General features: G+C 34.1%; 1 pseudogene; it reads right to left on the minus strand.

The window, feature by feature from the left end:
• Positions 1-198: 198 nt before the first annotated feature.
• On the minus strand, positions 199-11009 carry LOC105179283 (ubiquitin C-terminal hydrolase 13-like; annotated as a pseudogene).
• Positions 11010-16232: the final 5223 nt, after the last annotated feature.

A 16232-nucleotide genomic window follows, 5' to 3' on the forward strand; every position in this document is an offset into this window, starting at 1 on the left:
CTATCTCTAACACATACTTATTTATCTTTGTTTTTCCCTCTATATCTCCACAAAACACATCAAAACAAGTTAAAAATAAAACCAAACATAGTGTTAGGTTTTCTGCAAAACTTTCGGCAAGATTATCAACATCGAGCAACAACATCAAATTTATTAAAAAAAAATGAAAATAAAACAAGGTATAGATTACATGATTTGCTACTGGAGCCTTCTAGGCGTATTGTTAACGTGTTCCAATCCAAGATATTGCTCCCAAGAAACACAAATACTGCTTCTCTGTAGAGTCAAAACATATTATGAAATTTAAGTGCATCTGCATATAAATATTGTCACAGAGTGTGTCTGTGTGAGAGAGTGAGTGAGATATGGAAATGGTCGAACAAAGTATCTAAGTCCTCCAGGTATTCAGCTTGACTATGCTACACAAAAGCAAATCTCCACTGCATAAAATCGAGAAGATTCAAGCAGAAAGTAGAAGTTGTAGCATGCCTAACCACATAAGTATCATACCATCATCTTCATTTAAAGTGATTGTAACAATTAGGCTCGGGCTGGAATACCTTCGAAAATTCCTCATCTCATACTTGCAACTTGTTCTGCACACGAACCTTGATACGAGACAAAGTTTCACCATCATTGATCATCAATAAAAATAGCTCGCCAATAGTTTTAATTGGCTGCCAGAAGCAAAATGAATATATAAGATTTAAAAGGAAGAAAATGAAAGAGATGCACTTGCAGTTGAAATAGAGAGGTAGAACGAGTACAAATGTCTGAGGAAAACTATGAAGTAACGAACTGAAAATACTACCGTTTGGTTTGGAGCATCCTCATGCATGAAGTGACAAACACGAATCAACCATTTACTTGGGCCAAGAAATTTCTCTTCCTCTGGAATCTGTAATGAGAAATTATAAAAGTGGAGAAATTGTTGATATTAAAGATGAACATATGGGGAAGCCAATTTAAAGGAAAAAATGTCGTAGCTTATCAAAGACACAGTACTAACATGGAAGCAATTAGCAAGATATTTTTTGTTATGTGTATCACCTGAAAAATGAAAGCATTCATATACATAGACACACATATGTATAGAGATAGAAATAGACCTCCTCTGCTCGTAAAGTCCAACGATTGTCATTTATTGCTCGTAAAGTTCAACAACTTAAAAAAATTAGCATAGAAGGCTAGACATAAGGAATTTCTAGCATCCATTTAGAAACACAATATACAATTTACTAAGTGAAGACCACATGGGCAAAATACAAAAACCTAGCAAGTACTAAGACTCAACTTCCAAGTCAAAGTGCATATCTCCGACATGTCTAATTTGTGTCTAGTCAACCCATACCAGATTTTTTAGTGTAAAATAAATTGAATTTAACTATTTAAGTTGGATTATTAAGTAAAAGTTTAGAAGAATATTATTTTGGTATTAATACTACAAAAGTAATGAATGAAACAAAAAGAAGATGCAATAATTTAGGACCTTATAGATCTTGTGCGATAATACTTCCAACAACCTAAGCTCTGCATTTGGATGAGAAAGTTTCACCTGTTTAATGTAAACATTGCAATAGTTAAAAATCATATAACGCTATGTTATGCGAAAAATCTTAGAATTCTAAGAACACACACACACATACTCCCGGTAATAACTTGTCTGCTATATTACCTTCTCCTTGAGATGCTCAAGCACATCACCCACAGTGCTTTCTTTTGGCAACCTAATACTGTGAGTTTCCAGCTATCTATGTAAAACAAATAAGATATTTAATGTTTGCTAAATATATATGTATGCACTTGTATAGGAGCATAAAGTCCAATTATGAATGAATACACACTTCAGAATTTGCCGCATAGCTGAAAGCTAGTTTGAGGATTCTCAACTCTTGCAATTCTGGCAGCGGTATATCCACTACTTCAAAGTACAGAATATCAGAATGCTGAACAAGAAATTAATGCTTTGTTAGTTTCACACCCTCATCAAATGAACCCCGTCTTAGAGTTGTATGAATGCGTACTTGATCGTGATGCAGCAGCATCTCTAACAAGTTTTCTACTTCTCGATATCTTATAGGATGAGCTTTTGGTCGCTGAGAGTAGATATTGTGTGATGTAAGCCGTAGTTTGGACAGATCATCAACTCCGAGTTGGTTCGCTACTCTCTTAACAACTTCATCATATGAATCAAGCTTTGACCTTCACAATTAGTGAAATTTGAATAGCAGCGTTAAGTGGATCAATATTACCAATCACAACATAGGAAATTACACTCTAGAATTAAAAGTCTGTTTTTTATTGAACTCACAGTTGTAAACAAAATTCATCCTTTTTCGGCCTTTCCAACGAGCGAAAGTGGATAACCTGCAGAATTACAAACCAAAAAAGGTCAGGATATATTAGATGAAAGTTAGAAGCATCACATTATTGCCTTAACAAGAAGGTAGTTACGGGGAAAAAGAATACTTTTAGATTTAGAACCATTATTTTGCGGTCACCTAAAAGGAAATAGATGTTATAAATGGGGTACATTGAGTAACTAAAAGTGTCCAGGTGTGCACACGCACATGCACACTAAGATAATGGGAATCAAGACCAGGTGCAAGAGAAAGAGAAAAAATTTTAAAGAGTCATGGAAGATAATATGATGAGATCACTCGATAATATTATACTCCGATATGATTGATTGTTTCTCGGAGGTGACAATGTACAAATTTTATATTTTGTATATTTTTAAGCAAATAATATCATCAAATACCAAAATATTTCAATAGGTAAAACCTTTTGTCATGAAACAAATAATACGGGTTAGGAAAGTAATTAATTATGCTTTGTTCAGGCAATTAACGTATACAATAGTCAATATGAGGCACAACATCGACTATATGATAAAAGAGACCATTTCAAGGAGGAGAAATGCAAAGAGAGAAAATAAAAGAGAAGTCGAAGAGCAACAAAACACACAAACATAGGCGTCACAATAAGATAACGAGAAACAATGAGCAAGAGAGGGAGAAATAGAAAGAGCGAGGAATTTAAAAGAATCAAGGAAGATAATATTATGAGATCTGTTGGGTATTTATCCACAAAGTGATGAACCCAAATAAAACAATAGCTACTGAGATAATGGTGGATTTGAAAACCCTTATACAATAATTTCAGATCAATGAATAAAGAAAGAATAATAGAAAAATAGCAATATGGAAAGCAGTAAAGTAACCGGCTCAGGAGCCAGATCTGGCAACCGAATGCCCAAGCGCCACTAGCGGCCGGCAACCCTCATGGTTGCAAAAAACCCACAAAGCCACCAAGACACAAAGATCCACAAAGAGACCAGTTAGGCTTCATTTAGAATCACTCAAAATTCCACTAAGAAGTTTGTTTGACACTCAGCAAATATTCTGACATAGTATTTCACGAAAAAGAGTTTTAGCTTTGTTGTTGTTCTATCTCTTTAAAACTATAAAAGCCCAATATATATATACATAGATAGAACACAGAGAAAAGAGATAGAAAGAGGTGAAATGATGAGAGATTTTCAAGAGCATTGAAAACTTGAGAGGAACAAAACCAGAGATAGAAAGGAGGGAGAGGATGAGGCATTGGCTGAATAGTGGAAGAATAGTGTTAAGTAGTAATTTATGGTTAAGTAGAAGAAGTGTTAGGTCAGGTAATGGGCCAGGCAGCAAGCGGGTTGCCATCCAAGTTGGGGGGGGGGGGGCATGGACTAAAAAATCCAACAACATCATTGGATAATATAACATTATACTCCACAATGAATCATGCTTTCTTGGAGAGTCATTGTACATGTTTTCTATTTTCTATAATCATAAGCGAATAATTGCATCAGATTTCCAAATACTTGAATAGGTAAAACGTTTTTATGAAACAAATAATATGGGCTAGGAAAGTAATTTAACTACGCTATCTTTAGGTAGCTTATACAATAGTCAATATGCAGCACATCACTGAGCCTGTGATAAAAGGAACTATCTCAAGGAGGAGAAACACGTAGAGAAAAATAAAAGATAAGTTCGAAAGCAAGCAATAACGCAAATGTCTAATATGGCAGTGCAAAATAAATGGGTTGTTCATCTTAAGAGATTTGTAGCATAGGGTGCTTGCAATAGCATGATCCAATGTGGCAAATATGAGTCTCATCTGTGTTAGCCGTCTTATTGCTATTTTTAAGTATACAATTCAAGTAAAAACATAACAATTCATTTTCTAGGCGCGGGATATTGGATAAGCCTAAACTCGAGACAGCTAGAGATATGGTTTTCAATGCAAAGCTACTATATGAAGTATAAAAAATTATAAATAACTATTGATATTACACTACAAAGGGAACCTATAGAAGAGAATTTGAGCGAGAAGTAACTATTTGAAAGAATAACAAGAACAACATCTATTAGAGATATACTTTCAAGGTTAGAAGGAAGTATGCACGTGCATGCTCATCTGCACCTAGGTCCAAATGGAGGAACGTATAAAGTGAGTTTTGACATAAATGCACATTCGCATCTACGTCGGGAGAGAGGAAGACATGAAGTGAGCTTGACGTAAATGCTTATCCGCATCTAGGTCTGGAGGGAGGAACCTGAGCTTGTCGTAAATGCTCATCCACATCTAGGTTTGGAGGGAGGAAGACATGGAGTAAGTGTGACGTGCATGCTCATCCGCATCTAAGTTCAGGGGGAGTAAGGTTAGAAAAAAGTGAGCTTGTCTTGCATGGTAATCCGCATCTAGGTCTAGATGGTGTAAGTGTGACGTACATGCTCATTCGCATCTAACTCCAGAGGGAGGAAACTGAAAAAGTAGTAAGCATGATGTGCATGCTCTCCCATATTTAGCTTTGGAGGGAGGAAGGTTGAGAAAGAAGTCAGCTTGACTTGCATGCTCATCCATGTCTAGGTATGGAGGGAGGAAAGTACGAGAGGTTTCATATTTCACTAAATTTGAATAACCAAAAAATTGCAATAAAGTTGAAACTTGTACATGGTTTTCAGTCTCATCAAATGAAACCTCCTTCAAAAGATATTTTGGTTCAAGGTCAAAGAATAAATAGGAAACACCCCACATACTTAAATATTACTACAAAACAAGTGTTGAAGTTGATCATCTCCATTTGCAGCAGCAATCTGAGCAGCAACAACAGCTAAAACAGCAACAACAGTAGCTTGAGGAAGTAGACGCAGACATTGGCATTTTGGATGATAGATGAGACGTTTTAATTAAGTAGCATTTAGGAAAAACGTCTTCTTTATTTTGTTTGTTCTATTACTTATGTGGCCTGCCTTGTGATTTGTTCGAATTGTCATTGGGCCAGCTCATTGCCCATATCGTTAGTTTGTTACATTGGCAGTTAGCTTACGTGGAAGGTATATATATAAGTCAGGAGAGTCATCATTTTTATTGTAACAGAAAATTTACAGAGACAGTCTGCAGAAATGAAGAACTCCTCTTCCTACAAAATTTTTTTTGCCTTCTGTGTCTTCCTCGATATGCAATTCAACAACAAGCAACCAGGGGGAACAGAAGAATAGGATTGGACATCTTCTGACTGATGTGTTTACATTAAAGAAAAGCTCAAATATGAAGAACTGCTAGTTGTGCAAGAGGCAATTTCGAAAAACATTAATGAGCTATCAAAATGATCTATATGCTGAAAAGGTCCAAGTTAGACCAATATAGATTATGTTTGATACTTTAGGAAAAGATATTCCCACAGTCCAGCAACACGATCAACATAAGAATGAAATATGAAACGTGAAACATATATCTTGTAACTACAATATAGTGATTCTACCTAAGATGCAAATGCACATAGATAAATATTACTAATTAATATGAACACAATATTTATGAAAATGTACTTGAAGGCTATGCTAGTATTCAAGGAAAGATGGAATATCCGGGCAATGAAATAGCTTCCTTGTTTGAGCAGGCAGTGACTTTTGATACCAGACAATGTCCCCATTGTCTAGCTGCAATAAAAGAAATCGGAAAGTTATCAAAATACAATTTATGTCCTGACAAGATACTTGTGCTTGTGATTTCATATACCTCGTGTCAATGTATACACACATGACTGTGGGCTCAAACTTTATCTCCTGAGAAGCAAAAAACACAAGATATCTTCACCATTTAAAATATATTTGGGCATTTTGTGAAAGATATCTTCAACATTTAAACAGTATATGCGCATTTTATGAAAGATATCTTCACCATTTAAAATGGATATGTGCATTGTATTCCATATGCATAGCAATTTTTAAGTCCTTGTAAAGAAATTACATGTAACATGAGTTATGTTCATCTCCATGATATTTGACAGATGAAATAATAGCGCCATTTAATGAAAACAGTTGCATGTGGGTTTCATTTTAAGTTGCAGCTAACAACAATATATTAGGGTTGTTACCAGGATGTAGAAATAAGCAAATACTATCTCTTTCATTTTTATGTTGGAAAAAATCTCGAAGAGTTCTATGTCTTCATCAGTAGCATAGTCTGCAAGTTGATTTAACTTCTCCAGAATATCTGATGGCTTGTCATAGCTCTTGACAAAAAGTCTGCAGCATATCTGGTAAGAAATGGGAATAGATTAAAGACAAATACCTTTCTTTTATCTTTACTTTTCAGGGAAGTACTCGTGTCTATCTTTTCTATACATATTTTCTCCACATAGAACCTCATGGGAATCAAGGGAACAAGAAAAATACCTTAACTCCCCTTTCTCAGTCTCATAAAGCTTAAAGAACAATAAAATGTCATCACTTTCTTTATCAGGGAGAGGGCCGGCGTGCAAATTCTTAATCATAGTACAAAAATTTAATAAGACCAATGATGTAAGGAAAGGCCTTCAAAGCTCATTTACTGCATACATTTGGAATTATCATGAATTACCTGTGCACACTCTATTTGTCATCATTAGGATTGTTACTTGATATCCTCTTTAAATGGCTGACCTACAATCATATAACAATCTGAAATGTTCATACAATCATATGGCTGACATTCAAAATGTTAAGTGTCTTCAATTTAGTACCCATGTAAGTAACTCCGAAGTGGAAACGCTGTCGATCAAGATCAAAAGCAGAGCCAATCAACAAACTCTAATCACACCTTCCACATATGTTTCTATCTGCAAGTTTACTCTTTTTTTTTAATACTTATATATTTTTCGTTTTACAGACATTTTATATAAATGGAATGATTATACAATCCTTCATTCAAAATTGATGTAATTGTGCATAAACTGTCTGTAGTTTAAAAAATTACATTCAGTAATAATATCTTTTATTTTCATTCAATAATTTAATCCCTCTATTAGTCAAAATTCATAGAATTTTCTTATATATTAGTAAAAGATATTGGAATGGAAAATTATATTTATCCGCGACTGACTTACTACTTATTGCAGGTCAAACAAATGTTTCCTAGCAAAACAATCTTTATAAGGGTGAAGATATACCTTCTCACATGCATTAGCGTGCGTGAAGATGTATAAGAGCAGTTTAAGTAGAAAAAAATTATTTGACCTACAATACATCATTACTAAGTCAATCAAAGGTATATCTGGATTTTTATTCAATTTTGTTTTGCTAATATCAACACATTTGGTGAATTTTGACTAACGGGAAGAACTATTTGTTAGATGAAAATAAAATCAGAAATACTAGATGTAATTTTTCAAATCACATAAAGTCTATGTATAATTATACTAAACTGAAAGAAAAGGCAGTCTAATTATCCCTAAATAAATACATATTTAATACTATAATGTAAAATATATTAGAATTGCGTTTAATGAATATCTTATTTTTTGAATTCTATAAAGTAATCTGATAATTTAACTTATATATTTACTAAAGTTATGATTAACAAATGATTTAGTATTTTTTATGTTGTTGTACACATTGAGATATAATACTACTTGTTCTATTTTATTTTACATAATTAACAAAATAATAATTTAAATTGCTTTAGCAGTATCTTAATTATTTCATAATCAGTTTGGTTTTATTTTTAGAAAATTACCTTTTCAATTACATATATATTTATATTATTAAACATTTTTGTTATGTAACTAATTCAGAACAAAAAACATTTGTAAGATAATCTTCTTTATAGTAATGAAAAATTCCAAGAAATACTGAAGATCTTTATATGTTTTATACTTTATTAAAATATGTAAATTTGCAAGTTATGTATAAATATTTACATATCTTTACACATCTTTGCTAACTAAACTAATCTATTTTCTATAATTAGCATAAGTAAGAAGTTTTTAAAATTTTATATTTTTTAATAATCGATTAGTAAAACTATTTAAATATTATTATAAATTCAATTTCATATTAATTGCTATTATACTTTCATAACTAATGATTGCCATTATACTTCCATAATTTATTAACTACTTTTGATTAAAAAAATGCATATATATAAAAATATTTTTATGATTAAACATAAGGTAAATCTTTCTTTTGTTTGTGTAATATGTCGAATAAATATTGTTAAATACATTAATGTTTTAAAGTTATCTTCCAAATGAAAATTTTAAATTTTCTTAATAAATAACATTGAGTTCGAATTTAGTTTTTCCTTTTCAAGTTATGTCGAGCCCGAACTTGAGTTTGAATCTTAAAATTTTGTCGAACTCATACCCTTACAATTACCCAAAAGAAAATAGAAAACACGAAGCTAATGCTATATATTACCCAACACGACTCGAACTACATTTTCTATTATAATTCTTGTTGCATGTTCAATTTTGTTTCACATATACATATCACGTGTATAAAGATTATGTTATTAATCTTATCTAGGGAAAAGTTTTTATACACGTTAAAATATATATGTGAAACTAAATAGAAGATGCAATAGGAGTAGAAAATCCAATGTGAACACAATTACGAAAAACTGCATAATGATGTGGCAAAAGTGATAAAAAATATAATTAAGAAGCATAAGATGTTTATGGTATAGGACTGCTCTAGGAGTGTCAATGACCGATTAGGACGATGAGTTTTATTTTGGCCCTTTCCCCATAGCCAGAAACGCTGGAAGTACACTGGTGCAAGAAATTCTCTGGCAATCTCTTCCTGTCAATCATCTTCTATTTTAGCTAATACGAACATAGTACAAGTATGGGAAAATAACATTTTTCTTCCCATAAAATAAAGCCATCCACTTTTGTTCCCATTGTTTATGCGACTATCACTTTTGGTTACTAACTTTCAAAACTTAGCACTTTTAGTCTCATGATACATTTTTATTAGATAATTAACGAAAAAAACTACATGAATAGTCAAGTGCATGGGAACAAAAGTGCTGTATTTTTATGTTCAGACTAAACTGAGAGTCATGTAACCAAGGGACCAAAAGTGTAAAGGCCCAACGACCACGTGTTTTCATTAAAATATCTAACAGAAAGGTGTAATGAGACCAAAAGTATTACTTCTCATAAGTTACAGGGACAAAAGTGAGAATTCCATAACCAATGAGACAAAAAGTAGAAAGACCCTAAATTACGATACGAAAAATATTATTTTCCCAACATCTAGTACAACTTTAATTACATTATGGATATTTAATGAATAGTAGAATGCTAAATGGTTAAAATTACTAACTTACTGGATGAAACATGCTATTTTCATGACATAGTACAAGTAACAACAAGAATAACAACAACAACAACTACGTAGAAGAAATTAGTACTTTGCCATATATGATCATCCTTTTATTGATTTTATGCAGGAAGAACATTGCATGTTGTGCATATGTGAAAAATATCACATCACATAACCCCTTAAACATTACATGCGCACTGCATGTGATGTTTTATTCAATAAAAAACTTGGTTGAGAAATAGTTATAAATAGCAAAGTGTAAAATTTTGTAAAGTTAAGATGGTAAGTTAACACAAAAAGAGTTTAGATGCCAATGTATAAAAATGGCTATAGTGCGGATGACAAAATATAATTAATCCAAAAGCTTATTATGTCTAACACTGTAATGTCATCCAAGCTCAAGCATCATATTTATCCAATTAATTTAAGAATTTATTTTTAAAATAAGAATAAATATCTATAAAATCTTAAAATATCTTATAAGATCTAGAAGCATAAGATGTTTCAATTAAACATAGCCAAACACCCTCTAAGTTTCTTTTATAAAAGTAAAAATGACTTGAGTTGATTTTTTATCAAACCTTAAGATGCTGAGAAATATCTCTGTCATCAATGTTGCACAGTGTTTTATCCTTGTCACTTTCACGTATGTACACCAGCATATGGACATTAGACTGCCTCGTAAACTTGAGGGGGGCATTATCTAGATTTGTCGTCATTACATGCTGTTAAGACATAAATGAAATGGTAAGAAAGTATCAACAAGTTTTAACAAAAGTAGGAAAAAAAAAAGGAAATCTTACTTCTTCTTTACCTCCATAAAGCTCGTCTAAAGCCTTTATTATGTCTTCTTTTGTCACTCGTTCATCATCGAATTTATACCTGAAACCATTCAGAATGATTTTCTTTATGTACTTTGCAACGAGAGATCTACATGTAATCTATTGCTAAAAGCAGAAAACTTGCATTTTTACATCTCGAGAAAATAGAATTTTTGGTCCCATATGTTTGGGCCTTTTACAAATAGTCCCATTTGTTGTGATTCTCTCACATTGCAACCCATAAGTTCAAAATTTTCTTATTTTTAGTCCTCATCATACTTTTTCGTCAAATAATTAATGAAGTTGTTAGAAGGTTTTTAAGGGGGATTATGAGGGTTCCATTAATTATTGTACGAAAAATGTACTCAAGGACTAAAATTGAGAAAATTTTCAAATCATGGGATACAATGTAAGAAAATCGTAATAAATGGGACAAAGTGAAAAAGGCCCGAACATATGGGACCAAAAATGCTATTTTTCCTTACGTCTCACAACTTCCTCTTTGGCAATATCTGGTCCCATTATTTTTGAAATCACCATCTTCCATTCCATAACTCCAAAAAGTTTGCAACTTGCATGCCAAGCCTTAATTCTATTAAATTTATTTCATAAAAAAATTAATAGTGTACCAAAATCGCAAAGAGGCTAACTTGTAGGAAGTGAAATAAGTTTTTTCCTAAAAAATATTAGTTAATGGCCTAATAAAAACATTGTGTGTCAAATGAAGCTCGTTAAGTTTAAGCTTCTCAGACTATACAAAGCTAAAGAACATTTACAAATATAGAAATGAAATTTTTTATGGATTAAATTCCATTGCTAACTCAATACCACTGGTTCGATAGAGTTGGCCTTATGAAAGCATAATAGTGTCCGCCGTGCACACCACCACTATGGACCAAAATACTACAAAGAATGAAAATAGTTAGAATGAAAATGTAACCAAAACTTTTGCAAGTGTGAAGAATAAGAAAATTTAGAGATGTTGCAATTTGAATAAGAAAATAATCCCAATGGTCAATTTTCGCTGGAACAAATTTTTTGTCCTATATTTTTTGAATTTTGGCATATTAGTTCTTTATCTTACTAGACTTGCAAAACAGGTCCTATCACTTTCTATTTTTTTCCAATTTTGGTCCATACCAATGGGAGCCAAAGTATTTTTTGCAACCTAGATGACTAGAGGTCGTCTGTACACAAACATTGGGCTAAGATGCAATTCCCTATGGAGAAGCTCTGAGACCCCAATGTTGATGTTTAAAGTAGATGTACATTGATGTAATCCTTCGGTCCCTTCATCCCTCCTTCGACGTGTTTATCAAAAACACTAAATGGGCTTAAGAAGACCATTTCATGAGTTGATAAAATGGTCGAACCAATACGAGGCAGCGATTGAAGAATCTGCACCGTCGGTATTGAATTTGGAGGCTTCAACCTCAAAAGCGAAAGGCAAAGGAGACAGACGCCAAATGAGAAAGAAGGATGAAGTTAAGTCAGCCATTGAAAGCATTTTCAGTGCTCCTGTCGCCTTGATGGGCGAGGGTAGAAGAAAAATGGAATAATGGTTTGGCAGTAAAAATTAACTTATGATGTTTGCATAAAATTGCCAAAAGGCATTAGAAGAGGGAGTGTTGTGAACTCCCCTTCACCCAACTATGTCATTTGTTGAGAAAACATGATTACTATTCTTATTCCCAAGTGTTACACACTTGCTCTTGAAACGCATTTCCGCAAATGATTTGCAGAAATGAAAGGGAATAGAACACTAAGTCAAGTAGTCTTAAAGCTAAGGAATAGCTAGGCCATTACTAGAAAAACAATAAGACTAAATACACTTAGCTAATAGTATTCATCTCAAAATAGTATACGATTATGTAACCCAACGTGATGAAGTCGTTACTCAATTGGACAAATTAGACTACAAAAATTGATCAATGAGTTATTATCGTACTGCATAATTGGAGTATGCATGCACAAAACAAATAACTAAAATGGATGGTCAAGAACATAACTTACAGAGAATGGCATGCATAAGCTAAGGCCATATCCCTCTAGATAGAATGATTAGGTTGGTAGATTCAAAGAGTCTAGTAATAGATGATATGAGTTTACTAACTTGTGGATCCTTTGGAGAAGGAAGAAAGCCGTGAAAGCACTTTGTGGGCCAAAGAATGCATATAAAAAACGATCTATTGGATTGGATCCAAAATGGACATCTGTAAGTTACTAAATACACAAATGCAAGTAGAGGGTTCACAAGCTCAAGAACTTCTAGAAAGTTTGGAGAAATTAGTCTTGAGGTGGAGAACCAAACTGGTTATCGGGACAAACCCCTCGATGTGATCAAGATGATGCTTATTTAGTGGTAGTTCTTGAAACATCTTAAAATGAGAATGAAATTCTCATTCAGTGAAATTTCTTCGGAAGAGACGATGTTGAACTATCTCTGGTAAGGGGGAAATTGAACCTTGATTGGACATGGTTCTATCGGTGCTTCACTGAACTAGTTGGGCCGCTGGATATGAACTTTTGAAAAATCGTCCAGTTGTAAAACATGGTGTTTTCTTAAGTCGCAATCAAGACAGCATACTTCATATAGAATGAAAAACCTATGTCCTACAGAAGTCTTAAGTATGAGGAATGGTCCTGCACAAGTCAAAGGCCTAGTGGGAGGAAAATTGGAGCCGGAGTCTGATTTATATATGTTCATTATGGAATAATATAAACATCACTTGTAATCGAAACTTTTATTGACCATATCTAAAGTTCTCCAAACGACGATTAGAAAACTCTAGTTACCCGATACATACGAATTTCTGAAATCGAACAAGGAGAAGCGATGTAGGACATTGATCTGGATAAAGGCGTGGAGGCATAAAATTTGCTATGGAGTTGAAACTAGGTTTGAGCGTCCTACATACTTGTTTTGACAAGATCATGAGGTACATGACTTGATCAAAAATAAGGTGGAAGGTCACTGCGAGCTCAATTGTATTCCAAGTGATTTAGATGTTAGAATGTCTCAATCATTTTGAATGATAGAAAGACGTCTATGGAAGTCTAAATTATGAACATTGTTCAAAAAATTCTCCATAATGGGAATTGGATTCCTATTTAGGGATAAGCTATCCAAGATTCAGTCATAGTGGATTGATAAAGGGCTTAGATGTTTGACATCCCCTACGTCTTTGCTGTAAGCAGCATGTAATGTTGTTCGGTGCATTAAACCCAATATTGCTTATGTTTATTGAGCATAACAATAGATATCGAGTGTGCACTGACGAGACAACATACAACTGTTGAAGGGCTGTCTTTGATACCTGAATAAGGATTGAAGAAGGTCTTTTGACGCACATTACTGGAGAATATATTCTGGATGGCTGTAGTGATAGTAGCTTCCAAGATCATATGAATAATATTTAATCTCAAAACGAACGTACATTCTAGATTTATGATAATGTGGTTGTATTGGAAAAGTTCCAAGTGGTAAAATGTATGGCAATTTTAAAGTTATAATTGGAAAATGGTTAGGATCGAAAAACAACATCCGATTGTTGGGTATGCTACCTAGCATAGCCGCACCAGTAGTCACCTTAGAGGATGACAACTGTGCTACGCACAAGAAAAAAGGCCTGAGATCTAATCACAAGCCCAAGGAAAAAATCTTAGATACCATCACCTGCTTTGAGTGATGATAGGAAGATGTAATGTGTGGTTGGACCGCAGAAAATCGGCAGAAACAAAAAGTAGACCCATAAGACCTAGCCAATATCGTAGATTGCTCATAATCAATTTAATATGGAAACATGAGTAATTGGCTTTAAGGTCAAGTGGGACATAGTTGGTATGGGTGACCAAAAGCCAATTGGATTGGTGGTTTTGAGATTCATTGAAGCAATTTTTATTTAAGCAATGTCTTCGGCACATGTATCTCTTGTGCTTACCAAATTACGTCAAGCACTGCTTTGACATCACAATAGATGCCCACTGACCACTTCAACAACCACGCAACACTTGGACTGCGGATTGGATGGCGGTCATGAAACCAACAGCCAAGGGTTGGGTTTGAAAAGTTCCAAGTCGAGGGGCCTCGAGACTAGCATCGAGAGTCCTACTGAGACTTGCATTAGTCGCATTCATTTGATGAGTGCCGTGTTTCATCAGCGACAAATGTGGAATGTTTATGTGATCATAGTTGGTCGATTGGCTAGGTGTGCAATCGATTGAACTGACTCGTGGGGATTATTAAAAGGAAGCCTTGAAGGCTTAGTTGGTAATACTCGAATCCTCGACTTCGATAGTACGAGAGTAGTCTAAGGCTTGAGAATCATGACAGTCACGTGCATGCGATGACTGTATCTTAGATTTATTTGAGTGGTGATCGTGTCTCAGACATGGTCATCGTAAGCCTTGTCTAGTGCAGTCAAAGTATGTAGTGAGGATGGTGAGTTCCCTACAAGAGGATCCGTTCCCTATCAAAATGTGACAGAGGTATCTCATATGCACTTGGAGATACGTCTACACTGTCCAAAGATGTGGGCACAGTCGTTGATCGAATCGGAAAAAAAGGTTACTATGTCGAGCAATTTGGCATAACGCAATCTCAAGTATTAATCATATACGCCTAGTATAGGATGGGAACCGACACCCAATTTCATGCCCTAAACTAAGGCCAGGAGATGGTAAACAGAAGGACCATAACAATATGGACTTGAGAGCCTAAAAATTCACATGGATATTTGTATAGTCTCTAGTGCCATAGACTGTTGCTAGACGGCCACCCATAGTGATGGGCTTTCTTGATCAAGGGTTGATCAAGAATTATTAATTAAATTGAATTTAATTAATAATAGTATTTGATACTACCCAAGTCTAGCTTAAAGGTGAACCAAAAAAGTCACACACAAATCACCGAGAAGGTACGAGGAATTAATTAAAATCGGTCCAAGCCCCTTAATTAAGTTGGTAGAAATGATTAGAAAAGAAAATTATTGACTAATAAATTATCTTTTGAAAAGAGCCATGTTAGTCATTATTTATTTTGAATAAAGGATTTTATTATCTTATAGCTGGTTAAATGAACCTAGACATATTTTAATGCATCTATACAAGGTATATATATGTGTATTAGTTATTTGGAATAAATAATGAAAAAATACATAATACACAAAATAATTTCCTACACCCTAACTCCATCTCTCGGCTGACCCTTTTGTATACACACTTGGTGTGTATTTTTCTCCCTAATGTTTTTCTAGCAAAGAGGATTGGGGGATCCCAAATTTCGGTGGGTGTGGACGCAACTTTTAAAGGCTTCTATATTGAAACCTTGCGTGAACGGGTCAAACAAAGGATATTCAAAATAAATCAAATCAAAAGGTAATTCTTGATTTACGATTTATGTATCCCTCATTTTTCATTCAATCATAGCCCCATTTATTTTATTGTTATATTTGCATAACTACATCGAACGCTCGGGAACTCCAAGGGCACACACCTTGAAATTCTGATTTTATTATGTTTCGTTTCAATGTATGTAATTTTATATTACCACTTCCGCTTGCGCGTTCCCGGACCGATCCAGTCGCATTTTTCACGGTGCTTTCAAATAGTGGTTGCGACAGCTTTTCCCTTGGCCTTCTTCCTCTTCCACCGTTCGACCCTCTTGCCTTTCGCTTTGGAGGTTGAAGCCTCTCTTGCCAATACTACCAACATAGACTTGTGGGTCATCGCCTCATATTGGACCAACATATTAATTAACGGATGAATAGAC

This window comes from Sesamum indicum, linkage group LG13, assembly GCF_026168435.1.
Source record: "Sesamum indicum cultivar Baizhima isolate 11 linkage group LG13, ASM2616843v1, whole genome shotgun sequence".
Classification (NCBI taxonomy): Eukaryota; Viridiplantae; Streptophyta; class Magnoliopsida; order Lamiales; family Pedaliaceae; genus Sesamum; species Sesamum indicum.